This window comes from Crocodylus porosus, unplaced genomic scaffold (assembly GCF_001723895.1).
Source record: "Crocodylus porosus isolate Cpor-Errol unplaced genomic scaffold, CroPor_comp1, whole genome shotgun sequence".
Lineage (NCBI taxonomy): Eukaryota > Metazoa > Chordata > Crocodylia > Crocodylidae > Crocodylus > Crocodylus porosus.
This window is the reverse complement of record NW_017728906.1, coordinates 119,342,811-119,348,125: the sequence shown is the minus strand read 5'-3', so window position 1 is coordinate 119,348,125 and position 5,315 is coordinate 119,342,811. Positions and strand designations below refer to the sequence as shown.

Below are 5,315 nucleotides of genomic sequence, written 5' to 3'. Positions count from 1 at the left end.
ATTGGAGGCTACAGCAGCTGGTGGGGGATGGGGCCAGGTGGGGCAGCAATCAGGAGGCTGGGTGGGGCATGTGGGCCTTGTGGGGAGTAGCCCGGGCCATTTGGCCCCCATTAGGGGGCAGTACTCCTTGTGTGGGGGCTAAATCCCCTGTTGGGGGTTCCTAGCCCTTGTGTGGGGTCCAAATCCCCTGTTGGGGAGCCAAACTCCTTGTATGGGGGTCATCACCCAGTGGGAGGGCAGCAAGATATGTATTCATGAATTCATAAAGCATCTATTTAGAGTTCAGTTTGTTATTATGATAAGAGGCTAACTTTAACACTTTAAAATATATCAATAAAACACTGCCAACTGATCACTGTCTCTGTCTCTCTCTCTCTTTATAGTGGTCTTTTGTTTTACTTGTGGAGAAACATGGATTTGGGGGTATTTTACAGAGTGACTTTGGATTTTTTTCAGGGATTTGTCAGTTTTCCAATAGGGAACACCAGAATTCCTGCTAGGGAGGCTAGTGGCAGGACCCTGCCTGCTCATAGCTGGCACCTTGGACCCATCTGGCTGTGGCTGACCTCCTGGCCAAATGGGGCCAGGAGGACATGCTTTGACAGTTCAAAGCAGGCCACCACACTTGGAACATCTTCTGTGTGATAGCTGCTCAGATGGCTGGGCAGGAGGCACAGTAGTATGGCATGGCATGGCAGTAGTGCTGCACAGAGGCCAACCCTGCAGCCACTGTTGAGTGGAAGCTGGCCCAGAGGGGAGATGCCTCTCATGGCTGAGCACTCCCCATCCAGGTCTGGCAGGTGTACAGCAGGTCACAGCCAGGCAGCAGCCTCCACTACCAAACTGCTTCAGTGGGTAGAGAGTGCAGTGAACTCTCAGGACTGCCTCAGCAGTCCAGAAGGCACAAGGGGTAGTGTCCCCAGGTACCAACTGTCTGGGCCTCAGAAACTCCTGGGAGCTAGTACCCCTGAGCTGCTTGCCAAGGCAGCTTTTTATACTGCTGGGGCCAGGACAGGTGCTGGCCCGGGATCTAGCTCCCCCTGGCTGCAGATCTGGGAGGAGCCAGGTAGGGTTATTTTGCCCCAAGTGGCACAATTTTTTCCACTCCAAAGTGCATGTTCGAACACGTGCACTGAAGCAAAAAGCCCCGCCTCAGATTTTCACCACTTCTATTTGAGCTGCTGCAAGTGCATGTGCTTCAATGTATGGATGCACCCCTGATGTGCTAGGTCATGCAACTAATTTAAAACAGTTTTCAATACTGATCTTTTTTGTGAAACCATATTCATAATCTTGTTACAAAATTCTTGCTTTTTTGTTTCTCATTATAAAAGTATTACATGTTAATCTCATCCATGTATTATAACTTTATCAGGAAATGTAAACAATCAGTATTACCACAAAACTAAGTCTATTACAGCTATATATAAAGTATCATTAGTACAAGAGAACATTTAGATTTGTTTATTTCACTTCAATAGTGTAATCCCTTATAAAAGTACAGTAATATTTGATACTTAGCAAATATCATGGGATTAAAACTTGATAGTGGGTCTCCTTATTCAAATTAGATTTTACAAATATCTCAGGCTAATTTATTTATTTTTTTTAATGCCAGGGCTTCTGAAGTAGATGCTAGTTATCTAGTATAGTACCTTTGGGTATCTACAGATGTGCTATGGGGGCAGTGGGGGAGGGTGTGGCTATCTATAGATAGATTTCATAGACATTAGGGGCTCATGAGATCATTGAGTCCAGCCCCAAAGGGGGGAAGAAAGTTCACTCAAGATGTAAACTCTTATCCCAGATGGGACTATGAACCCACAATCCCTGGCTTAGGAGGCCAACATCTTGTCCATTAGGCCACTGGGGATCAAAGCCTGACATATTACTCAGCCAGCAAAAGATTCTACCTTCCCCCCTGAGCCTCTCCCACTTGCCATACAAAGTTACTTGTGTACACATGGGAAAACTGAAGCAGGCACCACATCATACCCAATTTATTCACCTAAAGTTAGTGTTCAGGTGGACAGGGTTTCCAGCCCTCTGAAACCCTCCTATCCTACTCCCAGAAGGATGGAAGGACCTCAGGTATAGTCCTACATCTTGACATGCCAGGAGATAATCTGCTAGGGCTTTCCTGACCATGATTCCCTCCCTTGGGTGATGATACCCTGGCAAAGACATGCCATGGTTTACCTCTGTTCACTGCACTTCCAACACACACTACATTTCATCCATGCATTGTTTTATCCCCCCAGGTCTCCTGGAAGACTTCTTCCCTGGTCTCACAATTGTACTGGAAGTTTCAGGTTGAGATGATGAAATATGAGAAATATTCCTCAGCCATATCTAGGTATGTAAAAAAGAAGTCTCTGGGACATGTTGAGGTGCTTGAAAGTGCACTTGATTGTCATTTGGCATCTGCTTAGGCAGCAGTTGAAGTAATCCTTCTGCTGTCCAGGTACCCACATACGTCTCTGTGAAATAGGAAAGGAGAGGTAGGCTGGGTCCATAATGATAAGGTATGTAATGAGCAGGGATCCTGGTTTTCTCTGATAAAAAAAAAAATCCCCAATTTTTGGTTATAAAACAGTAACGCAAAATCCACATTTCCAGGATAAAAATGTAACACCACTAATATATAGATATCTTAAATAGTGTTTCATTTTAATACTGGAAGCATGTGGATTTTGGGCTACTTTTTTAAAACTTAAAATTGGGGATTTTTTTTTTAATCAGAGAAAACCAGGATCCCTGGAGATGAGGACTTCAACCTCTGGGCAGAGAGACTGGAGTAGCATAACCCTTTAGCATTGTGAGCACTGACTGCCCAGCTAGCACTAATGTGGATGATGCAGCCACAGTGATCTACAACACTCTGCAACACAAGGAACATGAAGCCTGAGTGACTGATTAATTCTGTTGAAGCAAGCAGGGGATGGGAAAGCGTCACTGAAGATTTGAACACAGTTGGGGAAGCCCATCTGGCTAATCCAGTGATGACCTCCTGTGGGCTGCTGCCAATGTTGCCAACTGTCCATAAATATTACAGACAGTCAGGAAAAAATCAGGCTAAAACAAGAAATCTGTAAAATCCATTTTAAAAATTGAGTTTTCCTTGAAGGGTGCTTGTACACATGATGAAATTGGCCTTTAAAGTAGCTTAACTGTCTTTTTGCATAGTTTTAATGGTGTCACTGTTTACACCTGCAGCAGCATAGTTCATTTAAATTTTATCACATGGTACATGTGTGGGGGTGTATTTCACTTTAAATTAATTTGTTATGTAGCAAAGTAAAATAGATCTGATTTATTTTAGTTTGCTATGTAACAAATTGATGCAATACATCTGGAGAAGGTGGTAGGGATGATGCACAGGGTGGTGGAAGCTCAGGTTTTCTCGAGGAAGCTCAGGCTTGGTGGGCTTCCTGCACCCCATACACTGTTCCTGCTGCCTTATGTCACCATCAGCACACCTAGCTTCCCTCCTTCTGCCTTCCTGCGCTTCCCCGGGGCAAGCCAGCCCATTCCTGAGTAGTACCAGGTGGTGGGAAGGCAGCAAGGACAGTGCATGGGGTGCTGGAAGCCTGCCAAGCCCACACTTCTCTAAGTACACACAAGCTTCCCTGTGCACCACTGGATCAGGTTGGGTGCTGCCTGACACCTGGGGCAGCACCTTTTCTGCTAGCACCCCACCTGGGTGACCCCAGGGGGCACTACTGCCATGGAGGGAAGCACCACCCCCTTCTCCCCCACAATTCAGGGGGTTCATTGCACATCATCTTGCATGCTCAGGATCCACCAAGAAGGAGAAAAAAAAAGTGGTGAGGGCACTGCTTCCCCCCCCACAATGGAGCCTGCCTGCCTCTCCTGCTGTGGGGGGTGAGCTGCCACTGGGCCATACAGCCCCTGAGCTGTGAGGGTGGGGGATCCTTCTCTCCATAGCAGTGGGTCTCCCTCCCCTTGGACTGCCTGAGTGGGCTGCTAGCATGTGGGAGAGGCAGGCAAGCTCAGCGGGGGCAGGGGGGGAGGAGATTGGACCTCTTGCGTAATTTTTTTTTTTTTTGGCAGAACCTGCCCGCAGCATGGAGGGGGCGAGATGACACCCATCATTGGGACTGTCACTGTTCCATCACAGTGATAGAAGTCCCTAAATTGAAATGGTGGGTTGCTAATCAACACAGTTAAAAACCACAGTTTCAATTTAGGGAAAACTAAACCCCCATCATGTGTACAAGTGGCCAAGAACTAGAGCTTGAGTGAGGCCCATTGTCAGAAAAGCTGAAGGTGATGTTAAAAGACAGAGAAAAGCATTGACAACTCATGTCTGAATGGAAATGTTGCACTTTGCAGAGCCTTCTTTCATTAGGAAACCTTCTCTTAGGGCTTTGTATACTCCTCCTCCCCCGAACCATATGCTGCTGCTGCTGCTAGGTCTCATCATCTGCTTGTAATAACGCTGGGTTGAATAAATTCTTGTGTTAGCAAAACTTCTTGATTGCAGCAATGGTTATACAATATTTTTCCTCCACCCCATCATTCTCCAAATCACACCCACACCCTGATGACTCAACCACACCCTTCACCATGCTGCTCCCCCAGTCCACCACCCTGTCTTAAGCCTATCAGCCTTGGTCCCCCATCCCAGCCCAGACCCACAAAGAAGCCTACCTTCAACCCAGCATTATTATAGGCAGATCCCCTGTCAGTTCACCCCCTCCATGACATGGGCAGGCTCACCAGTCTGTAGTTCTCCAGGTCGTCCTTTTTGACTTGCTTTAAGAGGGGCTCACTAGCTGCAAGCAGAGGAATCAATGGATAAATGGATCTATCTAAGAATGGCAGAAGGTTTTGTGTGGAGTTGGACAGGGGTGTGTCCTGGGCCTGGTACTGTTCAACATTTTTATTAATGATTTGGATGCTGGCATAGAAAGGAGCAAGTTCTTGAGCAATTTTGCAGATTATATGAAACTGTAATGTGCCAAAGCTCCTGTTGTGACTTACACCTGGAAGGTTCTGGCTTGAGGGTCTTGCTTTTGTGCACAGGATCAGATCAATCACCATATTGGTGTCAGGAAGGAGTTTTACTCCATGGACATATTAGTATAGACTATGGGGGTATTTGCCTTCCTGTGTATTGAGGAGCTGTGGTAGGCAGGGGATTGAACTATATTAGCTTTGGAGATCCCTTCCATCCAGAGTCAGATTCATATTTATTGGAGCCCTGGACAAACACAAAATTGGAGGCCCCCTCCCTCCAGTCAGGTCTAGAATCCAGTGCTAGGTCCTACGCACTGCCCACGCTGAGCAGT

The 5,315-nt window shown here is 46.6% G+C and overlaps 1 long non-coding RNA gene across 1 annotated transcript in view; it reads right to left on the bottom strand.

Annotated features, from left to right (window-relative positions):
• Positions 1-4,256: 4,256 nt before the first annotated feature.
• Positions 4,257-5,315, bottom strand: part of LOC109306419 — a 36,416-nt gene continuing 35,357 nt past the window's right edge. The window contains exons 2-3 of the long non-coding RNA XR_002099987.1: positions 4,675-4,799; positions 4,257-4,462 (exon numbers count right to left, since the gene is read on the bottom strand). This is a non-coding gene — a long non-coding RNA (uncharacterized LOC109306419). The remainder of the gene's footprint in view (positions 4,463-4,674; positions 4,800-5,315) is intronic.